Below are 16,113 nucleotides of genomic sequence, written 5' to 3'. Positions count from 1 at the left end.
AATTCCCTACTATGCTTATTTTGATTCGGGGAGTGGGAAGGAGTAGTGTATTTATGTATGTTTTCTGTAAATGAAGTGTTTGTGTAGGTTTTTTGTGGTGGTGGTTTTTTCTTTTCCCCCCCCTTTCAAATTGACTATTGAGCATGCCCACCCTGATTCTTCTGCACAGTTTAACATCTCCTAGTTTTGAAGATGTCTCTAATTCAAGGTGAGGGACACTGTCCTTACAGCATGGACTATGTATTCTTTGGTTACTTTCTGGGATCTGTTTAAAGCTGTCTCTTCCTGAAGGACTTCCTTGAATTTTTTTTCTAGTTTAATCTGCCTGTCTAATGAGTTGATGCTCTTGGTAAGATACCTTGCACAATCTCTAACCTTCAAGATAGGGCAAACAACTGGCATTATAAGACTCAAGGCTTTTAAAAGCCCTGTTTGGAAAAGCTTTTTTTCCTGTGCTTTCTGATTTAAATATTTCTTTGAATTTTACAGAAGCAATAAAGAAAATTATGCAAATTTAAACATGTTTTAAAAATATTCAATTTAATTCTTTGAGATATTGAATACTGGACCTGCTTAATGGGATATCTGCTGTCCAAAAATTTGAATGTGTTATAGACTCCAGTCTAGTTCCATAACTGTGGGCAGTTGACCTTTGGATACTCAAGGGTATCCTACCTGCTTTCCATCTGCATCATCCCTGAAATAGGTACTGCCATGTCTGCTAGCCTCATGTGAGTGTCTTGGATACTCAAAGGATCCACTGCTAATCAAAATAAGCAATGCTTAGGCATCTGAGTTAGGCACTTAAGTTATTGTCATTATTTGAAGTGTTTTTTTGTTGGTGGTGGCTTTGTGTTTTTGTTGTTTTTTGTTGGATTTTTTTAGATGTTTTTGCTCTCTTCCCTGTTCTGATGAGCAACGCAGCGCTACAGATAGGACCTTGTTTGCAGCAAAAAATTATTCTTGTGAGCTGCTATCATCTGTTAGAGCTGCGAGCCCATTTCTTTGCAAATCAACTTATTGCTGTGAAGTTATGCCAGCTCTGACCAAACCACAAAGGGATTATTAAATATTATGAAAAATTTCAGTGAACTCCTGCATCCCTCTTTACTGTGCTCCCAGCCTCCCAGGTTCTAAATGTTAAAAGCCAGCCACAGGTCAGATTCAGTAGCTCTAAACTATTTTGGCAGTTCTCTTGGAGCAAACGCAGAGCAGTGAGGCTCAGGGAAGATAAAGAGTACTGTTGCAAACTTGCACAAACAAAAATGTTCTTACTTTTGACTTCCAGCACAGTTTAGAATACTTTTTGCCCCCTCTCTTTGTTCAAGTTCTGCATTTGGGAATGTTACACATTTTTCTGACTGAACTAGAAAATAGAAATATGCTTGTGTCTGCACCCAAATCTGGGGCCAAGCAGACTGTGACTTTTGGCTGATTGAAATATAAATCCCAGTGTCTGGAAAATCCAGATCTAAATACAGCCCTAAAGACCTATCAGTGCAAGATTCGTGGCACCGGAGTGCTATGGGGGGAGGGAGAAAAAAAATATCATAGCTGCTTCCATAGTTGCTAAAAACTAATGGAAAATGCTGTAGAAAGAATTTTTTAAAACTTCAGACAATGGTCTTACTAAGGTATTTCCTGACTCTATAGTGAAACAAAATAGTTTAAAGCTTAGTCTGTCAGCCTTCTTGTGCTGGCAGGACAGTGAAGACAGCAAAATAAATCCATATGCTTAGTATTTGTAATGAACAAGCAGGGGCACAAAAAAAGGTGTGGTGACCACTCACTGACTTGCTATCCTGCATTCATTTGACTTTGATTTTAATAAAAGCATGGTTGCCCCTTACTCTCTTTGTTACATGTTCTTGATATGTACACATTGGTGTGTTTCTATTTGCATAACCTATTGTGGCAAAACAGCACCCTCTATTCACATGCTTACCTCTTGTTAGTGCTAATGTTACATACTATAACATCTCATGCATTTCAGTCATGTGGTTATGTAGTCCCTTGCTTGGGCAGTATATTTAGCAAATTGTGTAATCAAATGATTATGTTAGACTGAATGGTTGATGCCTAGTACACAAATAATTATGACACTAAACTTACTATGTATGAGCTGGAGCCATAGCTGATTTCAGTGACAGATGGAAAACTCCACTGAACCTTTTATTGGCCATATGCCATTTCTGAGTGTTGGCCAACAACAAGATTTGTTGCTAATATATAATGATTTAAACAGTAAAAAGAGCAGCTGCACTTTGATTTTTGGTGCCTTTACTACAGGTTTTCCTGGAGCTTTTGAATATCTACTGCTGCTTTCTAATGCAAAGCTGTCACTTCTAGTCTGTGAGAAGAGACTTTATCTTCCCTGCACTATCTGTGGTAGAATTTTGTATTTTGATACTTATAACTAAAACTATCCTCTGCCTTTTATTGCATTATTAAGTTCACAGCATAAAAATCTCCCTGCAACATGGGGCTGGCAATAGCTTGTAAGAAGCTGGCTCTGTTGTGTAGTATCACAACAGAGCTTTTTTAGGCTGTCAGTAAGTCTTATGTTTTATGGCCTGCCTGAGGACTGGGAGACCAGCATTCCTCCAGCTCTTCAGAGAAGACAACTTCCAAAGCATAGTTTGTTGAGAGGAACTGCATGTGTGTGTTCATCATATTACCAGGACAGTGTTTGCAAATGTGAGTATATGGATATAAACGCCAATCATTATCTATGCAGAACATGTCATAGTGTTTCTACTGCTGCTGGTGGAGCAGAAAAGTTGCTGCCGCACAAACCTTTGACCTTCATCCCTCCTAAAGAGGGTTTCACTGCATTGTCTTTTGTTGATCTGCTCACTCCCATACTCATTCAGAGAAAAACGAGGTTGGAACCTGGAAAGCAGAACTGTTCTGGCCCTGGGATCAGCAGAAAAGAGCACGGTAAGGGAGCTACATGGCAAGAAGTGCATTCCAATAGAACTTCATATATATTTTTGGGGGGAAGAAGAGCGCTTTGTTTTACAAAATTTGTATTATGCAACCTTGCATACAAATAAAACTGGCTAAACATTTGACTGTCCTGGGCAGCATCAATTTGCACTGTGGTGAGAAGTACTCTAGAGATTTCTAGGATGTCTTTGATGCTATTGGTCAGATAAGTCATCATGTTGCTTCTGTGCAAAGAGAGGCATGAAGTGGTCATTGCATAAAGTGTTCTTCATTGCAGAAGGCAAGCAGGTAGGGAAGAGAGCAGTTAATACCTGTATGCTTCTTGCACCTCCTTGGAAATGAGTAAAATGAGATTAACATTGCTCTCCCCTTTCTGTGACAGCTTGTATGGAGAGTTACAAGGACTCAACTGGGTGCCTACAACCATGGTTTGTTTCCTCACTGGCTCATGGAACATGTGGTGGGTTGGACTGGCTTGCACAGCCTGGTCTTGGTGTACGTGAGGGCAGTATTTCACATTAGCTGGCTGTGGCTGAGCTCTGCTCTGCATGGCTGGACTGCCTCTGGGTCTCAAGCCTGGTTGCTAATGTTCTGTTATGATGCTGTCTGTAGTGCTAACATGCTCTTGCATTGTATCAGAAACTATCTTTCTCATCTGCCTAGGTGTCTTGCTGTCTGTTGCTAGAGCAGTTGTTCCCAGTAGGGTAAACAAAGTGACTTATCCATGCAAAACCTAAAACATTTATTTATTTCTTCACTCAACAGTAAAAAGTAATCAAAGTAAGGGCCTTTGTGCATTTACTACGTCTTTGACCTTTCTTTGTGGTTTTTGCACACCAGCTGACTCCAGGTCTTGCAGGTTGGATTGGTTGCTGACTGCTGTGTGCTCTGAAAGTGCCAGTGTGTTGGCCCTGCTCATTCCTTCCTTTAACAGACCAATGTTTCGTTATGTTTGTTTGTTTGTTTATCTTGTATCTCTTCCTTTAGCTTTGGAAAAGCAGCCATGTAACTGCTGGCTGCAGGCAGGTTGTTTCATCACAGCTAATAGCCTGTCTGTTGTAGTTTGAATGTTTGTTGGGATGCTCCTCATCTAGGTCATAGTTTTTCTCTCCTGTCAGATTCCTCCTACACCCCTCTTTGATCTTACCTACAGCAAGCTAACTGTCTCAAACAGTCAAGCAGAGCTATGCAAAACATTTGTAAAGTGATAGAGATATTTCCCACTTTGTCACGTCTTGTAGAGCGTTGGACCCATGTGAAACCCACATCAGTCATAGGGATAGAAAACAGTGGCATTTTTATTTGTATTGGAATTGAGAAGTAAAAGATAGATCTAATTCTGAGAGAGGTTTATAGCTGGCTGTGTTATCAATCTGAAATGGTACCTACCAGGGAATAATTTTCCCAGTGATGTGGATGCCCTTAGTGTATCATCTGTGAGCTGCATGTTCTTTCAGAGTGTTCTGTGCATGTTTTTCTTGCATAGCTAGTGCATGACACCTTGTGCATCTGTGCAACAGAGGCCAACCACCCTCTTCCGTTTCTTGCTATGTTTTTACATGTTTTTGATGCCACCTTCCTCTGGTGTCTTGTGATAAATCAAGCTGAGTCTCATACGTATGTAGAACAGCTGCCCTGTTCTTTGCTGGTTTCTTGTTTTGGTTTGGTTTTTTGGTGACTTTTTTCCCAGGGTTGAGAGAATCCCTTATCCAGGTGTTTATGGTTAGATCATACTGTTGATCATAGAGCACTTGTGCTTTCCTTATGTTGTACAATTCCCTAATGCCCATTGATGTCACTGACTGCATCATCTGCCCTCTTTGTAATATTTGCTGGCATCAATGTATGTTGGTCTAAAAACTAGTTAAATGAGGTAGTATCCTTTGCTATTAAGAAATACATACAAGCTTATGCTTTAGAGAGTTTAAAGGCTACAGCTATTTTTCAGATAACTTATGTCCACATAGATTATGCAAAACTAGGGGGTGAAAAAGGGTTATTTTTAAAAGCTGTTGGAAAGATTAGTGAAGGTTATTCCCTCCTCTCCCCAAGTCATTGTCTTGTACTTCCCAGTGATGTTTATAGGCAGTTGTGGGTGCAGTCAAACAAGAAATAATCAGATAACAAATTATTATGGAAGCAATACAGTTCTAGAGTTTCCTCTTTTTTTCTCAATAATTTTTTTCTTCATATAAAAAATTGAAATTATTTTTCTGTATGACAGGTGTATTTTGAATAGTATTCAGCCACAGTTAACAACATCTCCTTGTGATGTTATTACATAGCAAGACCAGTGATTTACAAGTTCAAGATAAGGGTCCTTGGCACCATCATTGCAATGTATGCAGCAATTAAAAATGTGATGATTCTTGAGATGACATGTACAAAAACGAAAGCACTTTGCTAGAAAGCAGGACTTGCTGGTGTCAGCTGGTGATTAGTATTTGTTGTCTTAAAGGCCCAAGGTTATTGCAGTCTTGTCTTTTTCAACGCAGCAAGCTCTCAGTGTGATGGGCGTGACTCATGCTTGGCTGAGTGCTGTGGCTGCAATTTCTGTTCAGCTGGTACTCATGCAGAATGAGTGTGTTAAGATCTTCAGCCAGATCTTGTTGAGCAGTCATGCCAAATGTCTTTAAAATCCAGTGGTGAAAGTAGAGATGACAGGTAATGCAACAGTGTATGGTGAATGTTTCTGTAACCATAATTAGTGTACTTTGACTTTCATAAGATGGCAGGTTTTCTGTATTGAAGATTTGTGATGACTTGGAGGGGGGCAAAAAATAATTCATACTATTCGTTGTGACTTTTCTACATCTGCTGTGGTTTCTAGGGTTTGGACTATTAGCAGCCTTCAGTTGGCAAATGAATGGTGGGAAGTGGGTCTCTGAAGCGGCACCATGTAGTAGCCTTTTGGTGTTTGCTCCAGGCACATATGTATTATCTTGTTTATTCCTGAGCTCATCTGTTTTCTCCTTGCCTTTCGGCAGCTCGCCCCACTGTTTCCTTGTGTTTTGTTATACAACTGCTATGCAGATATGTGCTGTGTGGTTCTGTATGTGTGTGCAGGTGGATAATTCACAGCTGCCTGGAGACAGTGACCATGCAAAGCACAGAGAGTGATAAACAAATGCACCATTGCTGGATGGGACCCAGGAGCATAGTTAGTTGGCTCTGCTAATGCCTGGCTGGAGGAGTTTAGCAATTCCCTCCTATATCTGTGGCCTTTAAAATGAGGACATTGTCAATGTTCTGTATAGGGGTAAAAAATTGTAATGTCTAAAGTAAGTGTTACTTGAGAAATCATTTTCTTGATTATGCTGTACATGGCAAACAAAACCGGAACAAATGATCAAGTGTTTTCTAATAGTTTTGACAGGAGATGGCATCTGTTGAAGTCCAGGTGGATTTATTAGTGGAGTAACCCTGTCTCCCTAGAGCTTGCTGCTGTCACATGTTGCCTCATTCTGCATTCCCTACTGGAGTGCATACAAGTGCAGTGTGCAAATGATATTTAATTATTGCTAACAGTTTTTAAGGAAAAAGTTGAATTCTTAGTTCCGTACCAATGTTGATGATAGATACATCTATATAGATATAGACACTTATACATGTATATTTTTATAGAGATAGAATATACGTAGTGAATAAAAAAGATGATCAGAATCATGCATTCAAGTACCTTACTTTGATTTTCTCCTCCTGCACTGAATTTGTTATGCTATATAATTAAAATATTTAATGAGAGAAAATTTTACAAACCAAATTTCGGTGACCTTTAGTTCCTAATCTCAAAGCTGCCAATAGAGATCCAGATGCTTGGGAGCCGTATCCAACTACAGACAAATCTCAGGTGCAAGCAGAGTGGTTATTAATCAGCAGCTGTGCTTATGAACATTTGTAGTTATTCAATTTTTTTGCCTAAGTAGTAAAAAAAATAGACTCTTTAACCACACTGGATGAATAGAGATAGCAAAGCTTTTTTTTTTTTTTTTTTAAATTTGGACAATAGTATGATTTATAAGCTGACCAGTGTGGGATTACTGCTATCCTCTGTTGCATGGAATCTTATACTACATGCGTGTATCAGACTCTGACGTTATGAGAACATCTACCCTTAACTGAAGTGATAGGTCCAGTGCGTTTGCAGCAGAAAGAACCACGCTCTAATGTTGTATCGAGTTCTGAAGTGACATAATCTACTCTGTTAATGAAATACTTAAGTTTCTAGGTCATTGTGGATCTAGCAATTTGTCTATGTGTATAAATGATACTTACTACCATAATACTCTGTTTGAAAGAGAAACAATCACAGCCAGATGCTCTTAAATATTTTGTTCTCAGGTAACTAGCTTGTTTCAACAGACAGTAAGGTTATGCACGTAAAACAGATGATGTTTTTATGAGGTTTCTGTTTGCTCCAGGTATATCTTTACCTTTCCATACCCAAATGCACAGTGGGGAATTTAAGAGCTCTCAGAAAGCAAATGTTTCATCACAACTGATGTTCTCCTGCTGTTGGTGACAATACCTAAGGATATCAAATGAATGGCAGAAATGAAAGCAAAACAGCATTTATTTGACCAACAGTGTTGAGCATCAATGTGAAATAAATTAGAACTTGTGTCTGCTTAAGACTTTTTCTTTATATTTTTGATTAGTACATTTTTTGATCCCTTTGACCTTGAAAGCACTGGTTATTTATTAGCATAATATGATTACATACCTCTCTGCAGGGTTTAAGATGGAAATTGAAGCCTTGCAATAATTTGGCTAAAAACTACTAGAGCATTCAGCCAGCTGTCAAAACTTTAAGAGAAACCATATTAAGCAAAACCAAGCTGTACATGTTTAACTGATATCTAAAAGGAGTCAGCACAGCTACCTGGGTAGGTGGCATTTTGGCTGGCTTAATTTGCTGGCTACAGATATGAATTATTAGCAAATGCAATTTGGTGACAGCTTACACGCTATGGGCTGTGGACTCTTTTCAGTCCACATGTGCAGCTTGTAGTATAGCCAAATTAGATGCATTTATAATTAATTCTCTCTCTCCCTCCCTCTCTCACACACTTTCACTCTCTATTCTGTACAATCTGTATTTGTAACTTAGGTGGACCAGGGCTTTGTGGCTAAGAACTGATTGAAAACTCATGGCAGAAGTAGCAGCAGCAGTACTGTTACCTAAAATGTGACTGTAGTTTGTTTAAATAGTGGGTTTTACCTTTGGAAAAAACCCCCAATGTTCTGCTTTTGCTGTGGATGACTAAGTGTTGCTAATTCCCAGTTGGCCAGGGCAGTCGATATGTGCCAGAACTTGCCTAATACCCTTTCTAGGTCCTAAAGGTAATTTATATAAGCAGGCAGTAGTATTGGTAAGTAATTCTTTTGCTTTATTTGCATTTCTTTTCCCTTGTAATAGAAATTGTAGTAGTTGAGTGGCTGTTGATATCTTTAAATCTATTAAAAACATTGTATTCTTGGAATTTTGCTTTGAAAGTGTGTGCAGCCTTGGTGAGTTGCATATTGCAGAATTACCTTGTTTGGTTTCTGTTGCCTGCAGAATGTGCACCTTATGTAAATATTTACAGTATGAACAAATTTATTTCTTTACAAGAAGTTGAACAAAAGGCCAAAGTGGTACCAGTGCACTTCATTACCTACATAGTAGCTGCGTATGTTTGAGGAAACAGTCTTACTCTGTTACAAGGCCTTACCTGAGTTTGAAAAACCCTGAACTGCTCTGTGGTGAGGGAGACTTGAGTATCCAAGCAGGGGAAGGTAGTTCTAAAGCTTTTGTTGTGTTTGGTGTGGTTTGTGGGGGGGGGGGTTAATTTGTTTTGTTTTTTTTTTTTTTTTTTTAAATGGAAAACCCATGCATGCTCGGTATTAAGCTTAGTGACTAGCAATGTAAATGCTGCTCTGTTTTCTCTTGCATGTTTCAAATTGTCCCTCTGAAATGCTGCATACTGAGCAGTATAAACACATGGTAATTTACTTAGAAGCACTTACTGTGTTTTCTTTCAAAACATCAGCTTAATCTGCAATGTTTCATAAACATCTTTGTCTTTTTCTCAAATAATCTCTAATGCTATATCAAATATTTTAATAGGTGGAAATTAATTCTGAGCTGGACAGATAGTCTTGTAGCAATAGAGCATAAAGATCCTTTTTCTGTTGCACAACACTTCTTTTTAAGTTCTTGACGTGCCACTATTTTAATGCGATGTGGAGAAAACAGCACTGAAGCCTGTTAATTGATTCATTTGCATCCTCTGAAGCCTAGATTTGAGAGAATGAGGGGGGAAATAGGCAGGAAACAAGAGATTAGCTATCAGTGGCTAAGCAGTCTAGGGAACTACTTGTTCTCACTGCTGGTATCCATTTCTGAAAGGAGCTCAGATGGCTTTAACCCCTCCAGACAGTGTGGAATTAGAAATGGTTTCAAACAACGAATGTAGATTCAGGTGTTAACTATGAGATTACAATTCTAGAGCTCAGGGGTGATATATATCATGCTTTCACTTTGTTCCACTATTAATGTGTAGTGATATCTCTCATGTCGGAATGAATAACTGAGCTGTACCTTTTTTCCTGCCTAAAAAAGTGCTTGTACTATTAAAACCTAAATTTGGTTACATCTTGGTTCTGGTTGAGATTATACTACAGGCTGTTTTGTTTAAAGATTTATAAAATAGACCTTAATCCTGCAATGTGATGCAGAGGAGTTGGTGGTCGAGCTCATTCAGAGCTTTGTGAGGAACTCTGAAGCTGTGTGTTGCACAGCCACGTCCGTATTTTGTGTATTTCTTAGTAATATTAAGGTGTGTTTTTCTATCAGAATTTCTTGCATATGCATCTGCCTGCCTTATTTCTAAATTATCCCATATCAAAGAGAGAGATTTGCCTATATATTATTATATATTTAAAGAAAATGGCTCTTATTTCATGGTGACTTCTGAATATAAAAAATTATTAAATTCTTAAAAGGATGTTTAACAACAGCAAACCATGTAATCTCATATCTTTAGCTTATTTTAGAACGGTTGTACTCAGTTGTGCTTTTACTAGATTTCTTCATTTTGTCTGTGACCGGAAGTTCAATAATCTTACGTCTTCATTCCTTCTGGATCTTTCACTCAAGATAGTGAAAGTGATTGAGTGGCAAGTTGATGCCAAATGCATCAGGTATTGTTCAAGGTGTGTAGTGTTGATAGCAGCCACGCCTGACTGTTGTCAGGGTTGAAGTTGAACCTCATCTTGCTTTGCTTGATCTCTCTATTGTCATTTTGGCTTGGTGATTTTTTGGCTTGTTTTGTTTTCTTCCCCTTATTCCAGAGAGGATCTGTACTTGTTGAGCCTTTTGTTCAGCTTTTGTCAAATTTGACTCAAGTTTTGAGATGGAAGGGGGCTATTTTAACTCAAGTCCAGACAGTTGAGAGTCACTGCGGTGACCGCCTTCTGCTGACTCTCCTTGACAACTTAAGACTTTCATTGCCCTGTCAGGAAGACAGTAGGGGCTTTCACTGCATTTGCAAAACTTTCTTGGAGGATGTTTCTGGTATGGGAAAAAGTTTTTGTTTTTAGAAAACAAAACTTCCTTTCCCTAGGAAGTTTAGTTTTGTTCCACTGAACCACCTGCTACCCTCTCATGATAGGTAGCCAAAAGACCAGTAATGCCTTTCTCATATATCATGTGTTTTCTTCCGCCCACCTTCAAGCTTCCTTTCTGGCAGAGGATTTTGCTCAGCTTTCAACAAGATAGTCTTAATTAAATTGCCTGCAATTTCACCACGAGTGAGAAAAGTATTACAAACATTGATTTAAAGTTTTCCTTATTGGTTTGCTGCAAACAATTGCTTACTGAGGTAGCTTTCTGGATTTATTTGACTAATGTACAATCAATTGCTGAGGTGCTATGTAATTAGTAAGAAGTAAACTAAGTATATCAAGCTTATGTCAGACTGTCAAGTACCTTGGGAAAATGAATTCAGATAGACAAGGGGAAAATATTCCTGGAGGGTGTGGAAAATAAAGTTGGGGTGGTCCATATGTCCCTAGCAGCAATCCTCTTCCATGTCTAAGGCGGCAAGCTTGGAAGATGTTTAAGTCCTTTTACTAATGGCAGACTTACAGGTTACTGTCTTGGACTAAATCTTCTCCTCTTGTTCAAGCTGCTTCTTGGACCCTAGAGTTGCCTGGTTTTGTTTAATACTTCTCTTTCTTGGGGTGGCTGTATTCAGTCTCCCTCTGTGGCCTGAAGTGCCTACTACTGAGTCATCAAACCCATTGCTGTTCACTGACACAAGGCTGACTGCTGTGGCTTCTGTGTGCCCAAACAGCTGCAGCAATTTAGATGTCATTGCCCTGCAGAGACTTGCTATTGTCCCTTCTAGAAGCTGCCTTCCTGCAGCAGAGCTGATGTGAGGGAATGCAGTCACTCCATTTCACAGTCTAGCATCTTGGAAGAATTCACTTTCAGATCAAACTAATCCACATCCATGTGTTTCGCAGGGTGTATGTAGTGTTCTGTGAACTAATGGAACAGGTGAGGTTTGCCTCAAAGCAGCTCCAACCCATACCAAATCAGATGGTGCCCATAGGCTGTGTGGTTGTAGAGAAACATGATCACTACCATAGCAAGGCACTGGTAGTACAGCTGTGCTGCTTTGGATACTTGCAAGGTCATTTAGCACTTCAGATATCCAAAGAAAGCACAACTTTGCATTGCAGTCAAATTATAGTCCTTTCTGTATGATAATCAAAGGATGTTTCCAGAAATGAACACTGACATGTGTGACTGACAAAATATTGGCTCCCCAGGAGCTTGTCAAGTTAACAGTAATCTCAGCCCCCATCCAGTGTGCATTGTGTGGTCCCTTGGCTTCTCTTACCTGGCAGGATTTGAGATTCACAAGAATTTCCTCATTTTTGAACCTTGTAAAAGCAGGATTCTTGCTGGTTTCAATACCTTACCCATTCATAAAAAGTGGACCTGGCAGGGAGATTTGAAGTATAGTGGGAAATGCATAAATGTGATTAAAACAGACTCTGTATTCTGGAAGTCATCCAGCCAACAGGCTAGGATCTGGTGAGTTTTGTAATTCCCCTCCTACAGCCCTGCACTTCTCCTCCAACTGCAGTCTGCTGACATGGTGCAACAGGCTGCATCCTAAATTCGTACAACTCAAAACAGAGCAACCAAATGAAGGTAGGGTTGTGCAGTGTTATTTTTCAAGCCTGACACCTTTGACAATGCTTTCGAGAGAGAGTGTTTCATAATTCAAGTCAGTTTTTCAAGGCAAAGGCTCCTTACCCATGGGCTGTGTGTGGTCTACCAGGGTAATTAATCTGGCCAGCTTCCTAGGATAACTTGGAAGAGGTCTGTAGGCAAAAGATGTGGTTCTTTAGCTGGGGTAGCCTGCTACTACCTATGTTCTCTCTGCTGTCCTTCCCCCTTAACATGTCATTGTGTGTGAATGGTATATCTGCCTGTGATGGGGGAGGGAAGGCTGAAGCATGTGTCCCTGCATTTAAATTTTGTCATGTAATGACTTGGCAAAACTGGACTGGATTAGTCAGGAGACTTCAGATGTTCTTCTGACTGCTTGCAAGCAATGGAGCTTAAACAGGATATGCACCAAATCTTTACTGCTCTTCCAAAATTGCAGGAAAACAGTGAAAATATAAATGGGGTAAATGCACTTTTGTCTGCCAATGAGGAGCAGGAAATTCATTCGGATGAGTGCTATTTACCTGCACAGGATGTGTGTTTTCTCTAACAGCAACACATCTGCTCCTTAGATATGCAGAAACACCTTCCAGGTGTGGGCAGAAGCTAAGCCTGACCCAGCGGTGTCTTCCCACAGTATCTCTGGTGGTATTTCCCTAGGTGTGGCAGTTTTCAAACCAAAGAATAGTTTTACTTTATCCCCTTAACTTTTTAGACTCTCTAGACAGCAAAGACTGTTACTTTTCTGCTTGGGAAAGGTGTTAAGCTACTTGGCTCTAAGGATCCAGAAAGGTGAGCTGGGGTAGGAGCAGTATAGATGATGTATTCCTGTTGCAGTAGTGGGAGTCCAAGGAACATCTCTTCCCTCTTTTTCTCTTCAGTTCTTGATATCATCCAGTATTCAGTGCAGTTTCTTCCTGTGCACAGATGAGTGCAGGCTCTTTGATACTGCTGAGGCTTTGTGCTTCCTTATGTATGCATGTTCTGTCTTCTGCAAATTCTGGAAAATAATAATGTTGGACAAAACACACTTCAGCAAAGGAATTATCTACTCTATGAATAGAGAGGGAATTGTGCAGCTAAGGAAGAGATCACACTTAATGAGGGATCTGGTCTTAAATTACTTGTTCCTTCCTAACTGTCATGAAGTTCTACAAACTCCCTCTTTCTTTCTAAATTGCCTGAAGTGGAGACTACATCCAGCTTGTGTGCCTTAAAGACTGGATCACAACTCTGTAATGTTGACTGGCTTAACTCATCTGATTACCCGATTTTTTTTTTCTTCGCCCCCCCCCCCCCATCCAGATGAAATGATGCCTACTCCCTGTTTCAGCCCAAGCCAGTGGCTATCAGAGTCTTAGGGGACAGTTTGCAGTCGGCATCTGCTCTGTTCTCTCTAGAGGCATGTGTCTGTGATGCTAAAGCTGCCAGGTTCCTCTGGGCAGGTTCTGAGTGGTGCGGATCCATGCTGTGTCCTAAACAAAGACACCCTCCCTGTGTGTAGAGAAGCCTCCCCCACTTCTTCTGGATGCCCTCTCACCAGCTTGCCTTCTGCTAGTTATGGGCTGTTCAGCTCATGCAAATCTAGTTAACTACTTATTCAGAATTAAAGTTGTTTTAATTTGATCAAGTTCACAAGTTCATTAATACTTTACTTTTGATAGTGTTTGCAGAGGGGCTCTGTTTAATGATTCAATTTTGAAAGCTAATTCAGGTTAATATTCTTCAGCATGTGTCGTTTCTCCCTTCCTGTCCTGTATACTTGCTCAGGATTTTAATTCTTGCAATATAGGAAAAGCCTGAAATCATGAACCTTAGCCTGGGATAGCAAAAGCAAAAAAGGCTTAAGAGTAGTGAGAAAATGGTTTTGCTAACCCCATATTCACCTCCTGATATTGGATAAATTGCATGTCTGTGGACCCATCTGGCACTGCAGGGGAGTAATATCCTTTATGACAAAGACATTTTACTTAAGATTTTCCTCCACTCTGGTCCAGAAGGGGGAAATTGATTTAGCCTGTGATGTTAGAAACCAAAATCAAGGAGTGTTGAGACGGAGGGCAAGCTGCACTGTGACACCTTCTGTGTATTCAGACTAGAAACAGGATCCTTTCCCTATTGCATTGATCTTCTCTTCACATCTGTTGCTCCCTTCTTACTCAGACACATGCAAAGTCACATGTGCTGTGCTGACAGCACTGCAACTGTTCTCATGGAGTCAAAGGACTCCTCATATGAGCTCCTCTGCTCTTGCTGTAAATGCCAGTACACAGGGGACAAAGCTCTGGACTTGTTTCATCCCAAGAGGAAGATTTTAGAAGAAAAAATTTTTTGCTGGAAGTGTTTGGGAACAGTATCCTAAGGGGAAATATTTTTTTCTTCTGTTGATGCCAATCTGACTTGCTTTTGTAGCTGGCAGCAGTTTCTGTGAAGCTGGTATTCTGGAGTGAAGGGACGATGACCTTTGTGAAGTTTGTTTTAGACCCTTTGCCTCACATGGGGAAGTGGGACACAGTAACTAGATTGTGCCTGTTGTATATCTGATGTGTAAAATGATAACAGCTTGTTCTTAAAGTGCCAGAGGCTGTAGTCCATTTCTAAGCAGAAGATTAAGGCTTAAAAATACTAGGTTTTGAGGCTGCACTCAGTGGTTATTCCTTTGAGACACCCTTGTGTTATGGCATTCGTGAATACTGAAGAGCTCCCTGGCCAACAACTTCTCTTTTCCTCTGATTTGGTGGTTGGGAGCTCCCTGTGGAGCAGGAGGGCTGCACAGCCAAGATCATGACTGGACTGAACTTCTAGATGAAGGGTCTTGTTTTAATTTCTTTTTGCTCATTTGGGTTTATGTAGCTCGTGTGGTTTCTTCTCTTCAGTAACCAACAGCCATAGTGTTCATTACAGTAGTGTATCAGTCCTTCTTTCTGTGGAGTGGTAAGCCTGCCAAAGCTAGTCCAAAACACTAACAGAAGGATGTTTTCCTGGGGTAAGTGCTTCATATGAACCAAAATGTCTTGCCAAATTAGGCTGATTAGGGATGTTGTTTTGGAAGAAAATTAGAAAAAATTCTGGTGATGTCATTCCCATCTTACCTTTTGGGAAACGAAAGTTATTTTCTTTGGGTTTTTTTTTCTCTTTTTTTTTTTCCCCTCCCCTTCTAAATTGGAAGCAGGTTTTCATTTTAAAGCTTTTTTTTTTTGCACATGTACAGCATATAACTGAAGTGAAAAACAGACATTTAGATTGAGTTGTAATAATTTTACAGGAAACTCTTTCATAAATTGCCATTCAGATTTGGCAGAAAGCCAAAGATTTGAAAGCTCACAACCTTTCATGAAACCAAACCTCTGTTCTTCACACAGCTTTCATGCTTGTCCCTGCAGTGGCTTCCACCTATATTATTGCAGTATACTGCAGTGAGGAATACACGTGCAGATCAGCAAAGGCTTCAGCCTAGTGTGAAGTGTCTGGTCCTCTCCGTATCAACACCTGTATTTTCACTTGTGTGCTGAAGTTTGGTAGTGATGATTAGCTGATAATATGATCCTGTTGCTTGCTGATGACTGTCAAAATTATTAACTGTCATGCTTGGAGTATGAATGAAGTATTTAGTGATTATTTTGATCAATCATAGAAAATGAAGTTTCAGAAATCCCTCATCTCTATGATGTAGGCTTATTCATATCCTTTGTCAGTGCAGTGCTATGAGTGCACCACAGGAGAACTCATCTAAAAAAGTAACTGGAGCTGACTTTCTGTACTATTAAAGTCTGAAATTTTGTCTCTTAAAGCTTGGACTTATCATGTGAAACAACTTTCACAAGCTATGTAAGTGGAACTCATTCTGTGACTATTATGGGAGCTGCATTGATGGATAACTTTTAATATTCATATTTATCTCTCTTTATCTGAAGAAGAAATCTCACATCTTTTTT

The sequence above is a fragment of the Grus americana genome, chromosome 10, assembly GCF_028858705.1.
Source record: "Grus americana isolate bGruAme1 chromosome 10, bGruAme1.mat, whole genome shotgun sequence".
Lineage (NCBI taxonomy): Eukaryota > Metazoa > Chordata > Aves > Gruiformes > Gruidae > Grus > Grus americana.
This window is presented reverse-complemented; position numbering follows the sequence as displayed.